This window comes from Vespa crabro, chromosome 19 (assembly GCF_910589235.1).
Source record: "Vespa crabro chromosome 19, iyVesCrab1.2, whole genome shotgun sequence".
Taxonomy (NCBI): domain Eukaryota; kingdom Metazoa; phylum Arthropoda; class Insecta; order Hymenoptera; family Vespidae; genus Vespa; species Vespa crabro.
This window is the reverse complement of record NC_060973.1, coordinates 3,282,501-3,297,500: the sequence shown is the minus strand read 5'-3', so window position 1 is coordinate 3,297,500 and position 15,000 is coordinate 3,282,501. Positions and strand designations below refer to the sequence as shown.

Genomic DNA, 15,000 nt, shown 5'->3' with positions numbered 1-15,000 from the left:
ACTCTTTTCGTTCCTCTATTCGTATTACATAATTTCATTTTTCTTTTTTTCTTTTGATAAACGACACACGATCTATAAGGATATTATTAAATCGTTCGTAATCATTTACAAATAGAATGTTATTCGTAATAGATTTGATAGAAATATATTTTCTATCAAATGATCTGTATATTTATTGATAAATATTAAGGTATATTGCAAATATGTTCGATAATTTTATTAGGTAAACGAATAACGAACATTTCGAGTATCTGATATATATATATATATATATATATATATATATATATAAATATATTTATTTATTTATTATATATATATTTTTCTTTTTTAATAAATTGTTCCTCTACGCGAACATATCTCACTACAGATAGAAATCAATATTAATAATTTGGTTGACCTAAACAACTAATTAAAATATACACGATAAAATATTCGATTCGAACACGATGCACTTTATTAATCGTTCTATAGAATGATTTATTTTATTTATAAAAATAATATCCAAATATCGCTAACATTTTCTCTTATTTTTTATCTTTTTCTTTTTTTTTTTTGTTATACCATCGTCATATTCATTTTCATCGTCATATATTATTTATTTCCCCTAAGCTACGTTAAAATTATTAACTCGTAGTTTTGGTGTCTCCTGTCTATGTATTTATATATGCATGTATGCATGCATGCATGTATGTATGTGATGCGCGATCAGTATTCTCAGAACATAATTAAAATGGATCATCGTATCCGTTTATAAGCCACGGTGCTCACCACCATTATCACTAAATATATTTATCATTTATTCGTTATGTTACTAATATTTAACTAGAAGTTTCGCCAGGGATTATATTCACTTACGGCCGAATGTCTGTATAGTAACTAACCATCTACATACGTGAGATCGCTTAAAGCCAATTTGATATTTCGATTGGGAATAATTCCCAGCTAATCAATTAGCCAATTAATTCATAGCTGTAATTTCGGGGAACGGCAAGCATTCTATAATAGAATTCACATGCTTCAGTATGTGGATATATTATCATACGTTTCGATAGTTATTGTTTATAGAAAGACCAGTTCTATATAGGTCTATGTATTTTGTTTAACGTCAATCTATTTTTTTTATGTGAAATAAAAAAGAAAGGAAAGGAGGAAACAATAAATGATTTATTTCAAATATTATTATATACATATATATATACATATATATATATATATATATATATATATATATATAAACGTTTAAATGACACGCGTTAAAATGTCTTTGTTTTTAATTAAGAATCATAGACCTACTTTTTCTTTTCTTTTATTTTCACATCAAACTTAAGATCGAACTCCATTCGAATCGACAAATTCAATTGGCTGCGTTTCGATCCAACTTGAGTATTCACTTTGGTTTTGTTGTTCGGTGATTGTCGAGAAATTGTATATCGTACGATACGTGCTCTCTCGAGAATTTCACAGTATGTACATACATACATACATACATACATACATACATACATACATACATAAATACATACATACATACATACATAGGTAAATACATAGGACGTGATAGAAAGAATAAGAAAATTTTGCATTACCATGGTAGGTAGGCACATATATATACGTACGAAGAAAAATGTATTTTGTTTTGGGAGCAAATATTTATATGGCAAAAAAAAAAAAAAAGAAAAAAAAAGAGAAAAGAAAGAAAAAAAGAAGAAAAAAAAAATTTCTTACGAAATATTTTAATAGTGATAATAATTTTTTTTTTCTTCTTCTTCTTCTTCTTTTCCTTCTTCTTCTTCTTCTTCTTCTTCTTCTTCATTTACTAATACGATCGTAATTGAAATTCTGATAAAAATATATTTTGATATTAGACAATAATATCGTATCTAAGATTCGTAATGATAATACGATATACTCGATATAACATTTTATCAAAAATTGTATCAATATGATTTCAAATGATACGCGTGTATCATTTTTCATAGGATAGGTTTCATATTTTTACGAATCGAAATCCTTGCTAAAGTTCCGACTATAAATATTTATGATCAGATCGTAATCGTTCGATAGGGAGTCCGATGAATCACGTCGTATAAAACGGTCGATCTCGGACTATCGGACAACACACAAATGGTTCAATGCTATCTACTCCATTGTGAGCTTTATGGTTCTTTACTTCCAAGCTTCCGTTCTTTTTCCGAAGAGATTCGCACACTTTCACGGATAACGGCCTCGATAGATTACTCCTGTGGAACTCGAAACCTTTCGTATCTCTTCCGGAGTTACTTTCACCGAGTGCAAGAGAGTAGAAATGGTTTCTGAAGCATCGAAGATATTAGAAGGGCGTACGTAGCGAAAGGTGAAATTGATTTTCTCAAGGTATAGTCTCATCGCGTCGCTACACCTGCTCTAGTGTCCTTTAAAAAGTAAGAAAAGGAAAGATAGAAAGAAAGAAAGAAAGAAAGAAAGAAAGAGAAAAAAGATAAAGAAGAAATCGTCGGCGACGATTCGAATCGAAATATTATCGAATAATATTTTCTTCTTCCTTTTTCTTTTCCCTTTTCTCTTTCCATTTTTTCTTATTTCTTTTCTCTTCTTTCTTTCTATTTTTTTCTTTCTTTCTTTTGTTCCTTTCTATAATTAATTTAGAAAATTTCTCGATATCTATTAACCGATTAGAAAATTATTATGTTTCTTAAATTGAAAATAAAGAATGAAGAGCTTATCCCGATGGAAACATTTGTCCTTCTTTCGAAATAAACCCAATCCAATTTTCTCACTGAGTTCGGTTCGCTTAGTGTCGCGTGTTACGAACTGGTACTTAATTACATCCGAATTCAACACAATTAGCGGGAACGCACTCGGTAAAACGGAAACACGGAGCTAGCGTTTACATTTGGCTTTCATAGATTCGCGATACGGGAAGTCGCGTTTTGTTCTAGTTATTGCAAATTCGATTCTAGTAGAGAATAATTATGGTAATATGTATGACTTTGTATTATATCATAGACATTGAATAGCTTGATAAAATGAAGTTTATTTCGTTCGTATTTTTCTTTAACGTTGCATGACCGTGTCACTTTTAATTGTAACAATTTACGTATAGATTTCGATGGGACAAAGAGGAAAAATTAAAAAAGGAAAGAAGAACAAGAGTTTTTGTGAGAGAAAGACAGACAGACAGAGAGAGAGAGAGAGAGAGAGAGAGGGAGAAAGAGAAAGACAGACAGAGACAGAGAGATAGATAGATAGATAGAGAGAAAGAGAGAGAGAAAGAGAGAGAGAGGGAAAGAGTCACTAAAAATATCACTACACGGGAACGTTCTAATAAACGAACGAAAATAATGGTGATTCGAACGGATATATATTATTTCACTGAATTAATTATAATTCTCGATAGATTAACTCATATAAATTTTAAGAAGAAGAAGAAGAAGAAGAAGAAAAAAAAAAGAAAGAAGAATCTTGCAATTAAAATGAATTACTTAATATCACTTACCCGTTGTCGGTATCACTTTTGAGAATTTGTCTTTTAGGTAATCATACGATCGAAATGATAAAAATAATATGGATTATCAATCACTGATCTTCTTTCATCACAATTATTATCACTGGGGACTTTTTTTCATTTCTTTTTCCCTTTTTTTCTTTCCTACGTTTCTTTAATTTTGTTCTCTTTCGATGATTTTTTTTCTTTTTTTTCACACAATGAAATCGTCACGGAAACGTGATTAATTTTTTTACACGTTGATATTTCTATCTTCCTCTTTTTTCTTTTTTCTTTTTCCTTGTCTTTTTCTTCCTTTTCAATTTATTTTCGATAACGTCGAGACACGTCGAATAATTAAAGAGAAGTAAATGGCGTTTACTCGGTGCAATAGTTTCACTAGGCCGATGGCGACTCTCACACGCACTGATCTAAATTTGTCGTGGACCAACCTAAATACGTTCCATGCCTTCCCTTGGTTGGTTGGTTGTTTGGTTGGTTGGTTGTTAGTCGTTCACTCGTTCGTTCCTTCGTTCGTTCGTTCGTTCGTTCGTTCCAACGAGCATACACGTTCTCATTCACGAAAAACATAGACGATAATAATTTGTCGAAAGTTGACGATGGATACGACGTTCGCAAATTATTATTATTATTTTCTTTTTTTTTTTTTTTCTTCATTACTTTTTGCGATTACTTTTTTTTCTCTCTTTTCTTTTTTGTTTTACCTTTCTTCTTTTTCTCTTTTTTTTTCCTTTTTTTTTTCTGTTTTTTTTTTTTTGTTTTTCACTGCGAACTTTCGTAGAAAAACTTATCGAAGCTTTAGGTATCCCCGAACTCTCTCGATTTCGCTTATTAATTGAATTTCATTATTACGACGAACCAATTACGGAGCTCGATTGAGAACATAAAAGGAAAAGAAACAAAAAAAAAAAAAAAAAAAAAAAAGGAAAAAGAAAAAAGAGAGAAAAGAATGAAAGAAGAAGAAAAAAAAAAGAGAGAGAGAAATAAGGAAAAAGGTGGAGGAATTGGGATAAAATAAAGAAAAATTAAGGAAAATTAATAAAAATGTCACCTTTCGAATTTGAAAGAGGACATGACCAATTACTAGACTATTAAGTACATTTTCGGATTGTCGATGAAACACACTCACTCCTCCGTGCAAATTAAAAAGTTTACGGACGGTGGCTGACACGAAAATGCTTCTCATTGTCAGAGTTTTGCTGGCGATAGAGTTTTGATGACGAGGAAGAGAGAGACAGAGAGAGAGAGAGAGAGACAGAGAGAGAGAGAGAGAGAGAGAGAGAGAGAGAAAATAAAACTATATAAAATGGAGAAAAACTAAGTGAAGTAAGAGAGAGAGAGAGAGAGAGAGAATATATAAAGGGGCGGAACTCTCACGAAACGAATTTGATGCGCGAGTTAATTAGTCGCGTGGAATACCGGTCATTATAACGGGCATGCGACTACTAATTTCATTAGCTACTCGCGTTGGCGTACCAGAAGTACTAATTGGTTAATTACGAAAGTAAAGGCATATGTATTGCATATACTTCGTCACTCTCACTCATCTCTCTCTCTTTCTCTCTGTCTCTCTCTCTCTCTCTCTCTCTCTCTTCATTTCTATTTCTCTTTCTCTTCATATTTTTTATTTTACCTCGACGACGAGGACGACGACGACGACGACGACGACGACGACGACGACGACGACGACGACGAGGACGAGGATGACGACGACTAAGCGAGATTTCATTATATCGAGTGCGTAGTCGTTTAATCGAGTTTTAATCGCGAGAACAAATCAAAAAAATACTATTTTAAAAGTCGAACCCAGAAATTCCATATTAAAAATGTCTCTCGTATCTAACTTGAAAGTTCTCTTCGAAGCGAAATTCATCTTGTTTTCGTTTCTCTCGAAATTTCGTCGTCTACTTTCTCTCTCTTTCTCTCTCTCTCTCTCTCTCTCTCTCTCTCTCTCTCTCTCTCTCTCTCTGTCTCTCTCTCTCTTTTATAGGGTTCCTTTGCTTCTTCGAAGTTAACTTAAAAGCTTAATTACTCAGTGCAACCAGTATGATATAACGCCACTTTCTTCTATTTGGTATTATTACTTACTCATTATCCACCTTCGTGTCTTAAACTTCGTTATCTTTATGGTTTTGTTCGATTAACGTTATACTTTTCTCTCTCTCTCTCTCTCTCTCTCTCTCTCTCTCTCTCCATCTTTCTCTCTTTCCTTCTTTCTTTTTCCTCTTTTTAATGTCTCTCTCTCTCTCTCTCTCTTTTCTTTTCTTTTCTTATTTTTTTTTTTTTTTTTTTTTTTTACAGAAACAAATTGACAGATTAATCTTATATCAATGATCTTTCGTCTTTACTCATTTTCTTTTATCGATGCTAGTTAAGAAAATTAATTAATTAGAATTATTCTTTCCGTCAAGATCACATCTTCGTCCCACAGTTGTTCCTTTTTTGTCGTATGTATTTTCAATGAAATTATTAATTATCAATAATTTGTATTACTTTTATATACTTTTCATTTCTTTTTTGTTTTTCTTTCTTCTTTTTTTTTTTTTTTTTTTTTTTGGTTTTTTTCTTTCTTATCGTTCTCACTTAACATCTTACGTACTTCAGACTCTTGTATTTAATATTTTTTAATTAAATTCCTCTTATTAGATATTGCAACAAAAGAGAGAGAGAGAGAGAGAGAGAGAGAGAGAGAGAGAGAGAGAGGGAGACAGATTATTTTTGTTTTATTTATTTATTTATTTTTTTGTAATACAAATATAGAGAGTTCTATGTTTAAACAATCGTTAGACTTGATCAGCTAGAAAATTAAAAAGATATGGAATATGGTTTATTTTTTTTTTTTTTTTGTCTTGTTTTGAGAAAGAAAAGTGGCATGAAATAAACCAGTTACGTTTTAGCTATCAATCACCTTGAGACGAAATGGCACACACGTTTCCGCGAGTTTTCTTCTCGCGCTTCGAGGATTCCGAGGACTTTCGAGTAGCAAATTAAAATCGATCGAGGTTCAAAGCGTTCGCATTCAACTACTCTGCACTGGAGCCGCTCGTATTACTTTGTCAATGTCGTTTGCAAACGTCGAACGTGCCGTTGCCTTCGTCTTTTGTCGCCTTTAACTTCGAAATCGTCGTCTTAAAACTGTTAAGAGGTACGGCGTATTGACGAACTTATGAAAAGAATACATGAAAAAAATGAAAAAATGAAAAAAAAAAAAAAAAAGAAAACAGAAAAGAAAATAGAAAGAAAAAGAAAAAAGAAAAAAGAAAAGAAATAGAAAAAACAAATAAAAAAACAAAAAGAATGAAATAAAGAAAGATCGACGATCTCAAGAGCCGTCAAATTAATTTCTAATAGCTTTTATTGTTTCGTTAAAATGAAGGCAGATATTAAAATGAAAAATTTGTTAATTGATAAAATTCTAACGAGTCCGTTATTATTATTATTTCGTATTTCGTTTAATTATCAATAATTCATTGTAATGTAATAACAGATATATTACTGTCATCGTTTTCTCAGTTGAAATCGTATCGAAAACAAAAAAAGAAAAAAAAAAAAAAAGAAAAGAAAAAAAGCGAAACTTCATATCGTAATTCGCAGAGAAAATCTTTCTCATCGTAATGATACATTTTAGTTCCCTATGAAATCGTTTGGAATATTTTAAATGTTCCCCGTTTGGCCTTACATAAAACATCGTACGTTCATCGTACTAAACGAAAAGTTTAGAACACGGTAGTTCTATGAAATAGTACGCCGATGAATTTTTGATACTCGTTTCACGGCTTCGCACCGACGTAGGTTGACACCATAACTCTTCTATGGTTTCGTGGTCGGCATATGGGAGTTGGTGGGTTAAATGTTTCACGACGGATTGCGAGCGTGGTATGAAGGTGAAGAAAAGAAATAGAAAAAAAAAAAAAGAAAAAGAAAAAGAAAAAATGAAAGGAGAGCGAAGAAAAGAAGAGGAAAGAAAATCGAAAGAGAGAGAGAGAGAGAGAGAGAGAGAGAGAAGAAAATTCGAAATGCAATTTTATTAAAAATTGTCGTACATTTTCAATTCTACTCAGGAACGGGAGCTAACTTTTACGAGAGTTCGTAAGCGTAAAAAAAGAAAAAGCTTTCATTGGGAAAAGAAGAAAGAAGAAGTAGGTGATGGAGAGAGGGAGGGAGAGAAGAAGAGAATGAATTGGCGGTGATGAGAATGGTAGAGAGAAGGTTAAAAATGTCAAGAGACGAAGAAGCCGTTTATTTTAATCTCATCGAATGAAAATTCGATAAAACTTTGGAACGTTCGTCTTGTACGCTACGCCATTAAAGAAAATATTTTTAGGATCCCACATTTCGCCCATTTCGGATTTGATTGGGGATTCCAATTAAGGGACGTAAATCGAGAAGCGAGGAAGCATCTTATTGGATTAGAGTAAAGTCGAGAATAAGGAAGGGAAATTCGAGAATTAAAAGTATCGTTTACCGTGATCTCTTTTCAACCCTTAATTTTAATTTTATGTCAATCTTGTTCTCTTTTATTTTATTTTAAATTGTTTATCTCTCTCTCTCTCTCCCTCTCTCTCTCTCTCTCTTTCATTTTTCCCCTTTTTTTCATCGTTTATTTATCCTTATTTAATCGTTCATTTATCTATGTACTTTTCGTTCATTTTTCACTTATAAATAGATTTTCAATCCTTTTGCTACATGTATCTATTTATCTATCTATCTACCTATCTATCTATCTGTCTATCTGTCTATCTATCTATCTATCTATCTAGATCTTTCTGCTAGCATTTTTGTCGTTATATACCAGAACGAGTTTATCGTGCATTCATGCGAGGGGATGGAAATCGAGTAAATCGTCCTATTTTCAAGAGCTCGTCCTTCTTCCTGTACGAAAGAATTATAGGTTGAAATCCGACTGAATCTTGTTTAAAGATTTCATGGAAATTCGGACGACGATACTTCACATTTAATAATGAATTATTGAATTATTTTATTAATATAATATATATATATACTTCAAAGTATCAGGTTGTTTTCGAAAATATAATAATACTACAAATATCGAGAATATATATGGAAAATAAATATAAATTGCCGTGAATAACTATGAATGATACGATTCAAAAATCCTTTGGATAATAATATTTAATTTTCATTTGAAAATAACTATCTACAAAATAATTAATTCCTAATAAGAAAATATAATTCAATCATATATTAGAATGTAACAAATTGAACGTTTATTATAATTATTAAATATTTAAAATAATATATTTATTTGATGAAATTTTTCATGACTGCTGTCAATGATGTCTCGTGATAATCTCGAAACAGAGACAGAGAAACAGAGACAGACAGAGATACAGAGACACACACAGAGAGAGAGAGAGAGAGAGAGAGAGAGAAAGTTCAGTTTAAAAAGATTTTCTTGGAACAAAAAGAGATAAAAAAGAAAAGAGTGAACGTACATACCTGTGTGTAAGAAATATATATATATATATATATATATATATATATATATATATATATATTTATATATAAGTAAAAAGGAGAGAAAGTCTTTGGAGTGACAGCTACTTCGACTTTAAAAGCTCTCGTTACTTTTCCTTCGAATCGGCTTTAGGCCAGCAATAGTAATAGCAAGAGGAGCTGAGAACGTCGTTACGATCGTCACCCGTTTTCTATCAATGCAATTCTATCCTTCTTGAGAAGAGGAGAGATGTTAAGCGATAGGAAGAATCCTATATGTATGCCACTATACTAAACGATCTCTCTGAAAACGATCTTTCGAACGCTCTGAAAGGAGTCAAATGCGTGTAGGTTATTTTCAAACGAAATGTTTTTCTCTGTTAAATACGTAAATTGAATTTTATCGATCAAATCTTTTATATCGTTAAATTGAATAATATAATAAAAAGTATTATTGTTAAAATCAATAAGTTTATAATTTAATTTTATAAAATCAATGTAATAATATTCAAACTTTTGAAAAATTTATCTTTATTATGTTCTCATTTTAAGATAATTCATCTATAAAATAATAGTAAAATAGAAAGAATTATGTTGATTGTTATGTTCCTCGATCGAATAAAAAAATTAATAATTAATAATTCATTTTTATGTTTTGCAAAAAAGAAAAAAAAGAAAACCAAGAAATAATCATAATGGATAAAAAAGATCTACCCTGAAATCGATCATTCATGAAGAATGCTGATAATACATCATAAATAGTCATTCACCTATCTCTCTCTCTCTCTCTCTCTTTCTCTCTCTTTCTCTCTTTTTCTTTTTTAGCTACTCATCGTGCTTTCTCAATACATAGAAGAGCGAGGTGTCGTTGGTGTATTGTAAAGCTTCCTGATAGAATACATCCAAGTGCAAATTGAAAGCCAATATATCGGAAGAGAGAAAAAGATAGATAAAGAAAAAGAGAAAAAAAGGAGAAAGAGAGAGAAAGAGAGAGAGAGAGAGAGAGAGAGAGAGAGAGAGAGAGATAATAATTCTCTATATCGATCGTTTTTAAAAAGATAAATCAATCATCGTTATCTTCGTTTTAACTATTATACGTATGATCGATAAATTTCTCTGATATTCAAAAACTAAATTCTTTTTGAGAATATAGCCTCTATCTCTATTTCTATCTCTATCTATCTATCATTTATCTCTATCTTTTCCTCTCTCTCTCTCTCTCTCTCTTCTTTCTCTTGCGATGACAATGAGAACGACAGAGAACTCAAATATTAAAGCCGTTTCTGTGGTAGCCGTCGCTTCGTTGTATTCCAACCATTCACTGGCAGTTGAAGCATCCTCTTTTCTAACGTCTCATCTAACAACAGCAGCACTAGCAGCACTAGCAGCAGTAGCAGCAGTAGCAGTAGTAGCTAGCTCCCTAGCTACAAGCAGAATCAGCAGTACCATCTTTCCGTATCTAACATTGTATGCTTTCACGAGACGTTCGTTTCTTCGTTGTCATTGGTGTATACGGTCTACTTAGAATTGTATGCGACCTCGAGATTCTCTCGAAATCTCTCTCTTGACCTCGTAGGTTGTCTTCTTTATAGGAATAGAAATTCTTCGTTTTCTATGCCGCGCTAATCCTTTCGTCGTCTGGTTCATACTTACTCTTTTTTTCTTTTTTCTTTTTTTCTATCTTTCTTCCTTCCTTCCTTCCTTCCTTCCTTCCTTCCTTCCTTTCTTTCTTTCTTTCTTTTTCTTTTCGTAATATTCCTTTTGACACAATTCTTATGATCTGTAAAATATCTTTAATTCTCTTGATTGAATTATTTCTCTTTTTCTTTTTTTTTTTTTTTTTTTTTTTTCCTTTGATAATAAATAAATAATTAATTTAAGCGTCAAAATTGTTTTCTTCAAAAATCGATGCAAATGACTTCGATACTTTGTTTCTTATTAATAATTTTTTTTTTTTTTTTATATATACATATATATATATATATATATTTTTTTTTCAAATGTAACAACACAATCGATCTTCGATGAACGTTAATTGATAATCAATAGTTCATAATTCATAATCCATAAAATGAATAATTGACAATTAGAAAACTTATAGAATATAATAAAATGAAACATTTTAAATGAGATATCACACACACACACACACATATATATATATATATATATATAACAAAAAAAATCATAGGTTTTACATGAAAAAAAAAAGAAAAAAAAAAAAAGAAAAAAAAAATTATTGCTTTCTCTATTTTCTCATTCTTTTTTTCTTTTCCTTTCTTTTCTCTTCCTTTCTTTTTTTCTTTTCTTTTCTTTTTACGCGCAATCATTCCTAAGAACGAATTCAGGGCAATACGAAGGAAGAAACGAGCGACGAAAAGAACATAGCGAGACTGCTTTCATTACATCGCGAAATAAATCGTTCCCTAGGATACGGTTACCTGTTCTTCGGTCGAAAGAAGGGAGAAGAAAAAAAAAATAAAATATGAAGAAGAAAAGAGCTGAAGGTGACAACGAAGGTGAAAAAGACCTAAAGATACAACTAAGGTATAAAAATGTCAACCGCGATGCTAGTAAGTAAGATCGCATTTGCTTCATCCACGAGTCTTTACCTTTCAACATATTTTTTTCCTTTTCTTTTCTCTTCTTCATCTTTCTCTGTTTTTTCTTTTTTTTCTTTTTTTTTTTTACATTAGATTTAGGCACTAACAAAGCGATAAAAAAAAAAAAAAAAGAGGATGGGGGAGAAAAAGAGTTTGACAGAGTTAAAGAAAAACAAGAATAACAGGACAAAAATTATTATTTACATTTGAATATTTCCAAATTTCACGAACAAACGTTATTAAATAGTTAAAAGTAAAAGAAGAAAGAAAAAAGTAAAAGGACAATTAATTATGTCAAATTTATTTAATTAATCATGAGCTTGAGAAAGACAAAGAGAGAGAGAGAGAGAGAGAGAGAGAGAGAGAGATAGAGTTCCTTTTTTTTTTTTCTTTTCTTATCTCTAACTTAAATCGATCTTAATCGAATTCATTAAATGTACGTACACGTACTAATTACATATACCATGTAATCGTGCAAACGTATCCGTATGCGTTCGATCGAGTGGCTAACCAACTGAAACGGACATGAAAATTATTTGTGTCGATTAAATACTGCTAGCCAAGTGACAAATCCAAACTCCTCCCCTCCTCCATCATCCCTCCTCTCTTCCCGATCTTCATCAAATACTTGTTTATTCCAGCCCATAAATCGATAACCATGTTCATGTTCTATATCATATTTCGTTCGTGAATACATTCCCGATAATATTTGTATTAATCGTTCGTAATCATTCTTGAATTTTTGTTTATTACCTTTCGTTATATACTTTTCAATATAGAAAACAACGAGTATTAAAAGTTAAACAAGAATAATCGATTTTATTTTCGTAGAAAAATTAAAAATGAAAAAAGGTTAAATATATTTCGTTCGAATCGTCGGCTATTAAAATTGTTTCAAATAGATCTAGAAAATATTAAAAAGCGTTAATTAAGTTAATCGTTAAGTTGAATGTCAATGAAAAATATTAAACGCGTTGAAAGAGTTCATGATGATCATTGATAATTGCCTATACAATTTGGGCTATTTTTTATTTAAAGCACTTGTAAAAGTTCAATAAGTATTCATATATGTAACAGGTATATTGGTCTACATATCTGGTAATTAATAAATTCAAGCTCAATTAAAAATATTAAAGTTATGAATGTCCAGATGTTTATCTGTTGGCATTTAACATTGCCAACAGATTATTTTTCTATCTCTAGAAATTTTCTTTCTCTTTCTCTCTCTCTCTCTCTCTCTCTCTCTTTTTGTTTGTTCAAAGAGATTTTGAATCGATTTGACATATGACAATTTCAAACGATCTCATCTATAAAAAATTTATACAATTAAATTTATTTTTTAATAAAATTCTTTTTCATTAAAATTATTTTCAAATTATTAACAATAAAACTTTAAATTTGATACAAGAATATCAATTCTATGACATTTAGTACAACGATGTGATTCTTTCTTGTTTCTTTTTTTTTTGTTTTTTTTTGTTTTTTTTTTATTCTGTTCACAAAATACGTGTCGTACGATAATATAGATATTGAGAATAAGAAAAAAAAAGCAAAAAAAAAACAAAAGAAAAAAGAAAAAAAAAGAAGGGCCGTTGGAAAAAAGATCTTGACGAAAGAAAAACCAAAAAAAAAAAAAAAAAAGAAAAAAAGATAACCAAAAACGTGCGATAAGAAGGTAAAAAGATCGAGAGTAACGTGGCGTTGGTAAATAAAGTAAATCTTTGCTTGTAAAAGACGCTTTGGTAGATTGGATGATGGATGTAAAAGTGACTGATGCGACCATGCAACTCCGTTTTCATTACTCTGAAATGTCACATACTATCTCGGTCTCGTTTCTGCTAGCTTTTACGATTACGTACGGTCACCGGTGTTACGTATACGTAACGACGACCGTGACGGCATAACCGAACGAGATTCGAAGAGGATAATCTAAAGCGTGTATTAAGCTTGACCAAGTGCGGTGTCCATGCAATACGCATGCATGAAAACCATTCGCAAGCAGTTAATAACAGGTTTTCGGTTTCGTGTTTATATCTACGTACATACGTACATACGTATGTACATATGTATATTCAACAAACCATCGATTTACATACGAACATTCAAAGTATTCTTTACCGTGAACTTTAAATATTTATACATTTTAATATATCGAATCAAAATTCAACAAATATTTTTCCAATGTTCCTAATAAAAAGGGAAAATATTAAATATGGGAAAGATCTTTTTTCTTTTTCTTTCTTTCTTTTCGTTTTTTTTTTTTTCTTTTTTCTCTTTTTTTTTTTTCTTTTTATTAGATATAAAAGATACAATTAGTTTTTAATCCCTTTTTAAAAATATTCATTAAACGTCATCGATAATATTTTACTAAATGTATTTTATTAATTATATTTCTTGCGTATAGTTAAATAAAAGATTTAAAAGAGAGAGAGAGAGAGAGAGAGAGAGAGAGAGAGAGAGAGAGAGAGAGAGAGAGAGTAAAAACCTGGTAGTTTCCTTCCTATTTTTCCGTAAAATTTACTTTATATTAACGGAATATATGAAGCAAGGAAACTCGTGCGTATGTGTATGTATGTATGGATGTATCTACGTAAATATGTATGCGAGTGTATGTGTGTTTGAATGAGAGAAGAGGAATACCTTTGCACGCGAGATTACACCGAGATACGAGCTTTTCCTTAGGATTATACGGCGAATCTTCTTAGATGCGTCCCGTTTAAAATGGAAGCTCAACGTGCTATCCGATCAAAACTTCCTGCATATTTACGTTCTACAAACGTATAGGTCAACCTACTTGAGAAAGGAAGAGAGAGAAAGAGAAAGAAAGAGAGAGAGAGAGAGAGAGAGAGAGAAATATATATACAGAGAGAGAGAGAGAGAAATATATATACAGAGAGAGAGAGAGAGAAAGAGAGAAAGAGAGGTTCCTGTAAATCCTGAGATTATTAAAAATATTCTCAGAATGAATATTTTCGATTTACGAAAGAAGATTTTGAAGAAATTCATAGAGTAAATTTTTCTTCGCGATCTAATAATTTCACGTTATTCAACTCGGCTGATTTCTTTTTAGAAGAACGAGCTAAGTTTACTCTCATACTCTAACGTATATTACTGCAAGCTACCATTGGTTCTAGCGATCTTTAAAAGATGAACGATGATAGGGTGAGTGAGAGAATGAGAGAAAGAGAAAGAGAGAGAGAGAATGAGAGAGAGAGAGAGAGAGAGAGAGAAAGTGGTGGAAGTTAAAATTTTATCGGTTTGCGAGTTGTGGAACAGCTGCTCGAGCAATGCATTCTACGATCGGCCAGGTTTCAACGATTTATGAGAGATATAAATGTTACGCTGTGCCGCGAAAACATGGAAAGCCTATAGTCGCTAAGTGAGCTTTAAGATTCAATAAAGCAAGACTTTGCTCTCACGCTTTTCTCCGTACTT

The 15,000-nt window shown here is 31.2% G+C and overlaps 2 protein-coding genes across 3 annotated transcripts in view; one reads left to right on the top strand and one right to left on the bottom strand.

Moving 5' to 3' along the window:
- LOC124430805 (glutamate receptor ionotropic, kainate 2-like) overlaps positions 1-4,091 on the bottom strand; it is a 54,042-nt gene extending 49,951 nt beyond the window's left edge. The window contains exon 1 of the mRNA XM_046977861.1: positions 3,497-4,091. The gene's annotated coding sequence lies outside the window, so the exon portion shown is untranslated. The remainder of the gene's footprint in view (positions 1-3,496) is intronic.
- LOC124430808 (glutamate receptor ionotropic, kainate 2) overlaps positions 1-15,000 on the top strand; it is a 252,763-nt gene that overhangs the window by 7,523 nt on the left and 230,240 nt on the right. The gene's annotated exons all lie outside the window — the stretch shown is intronic.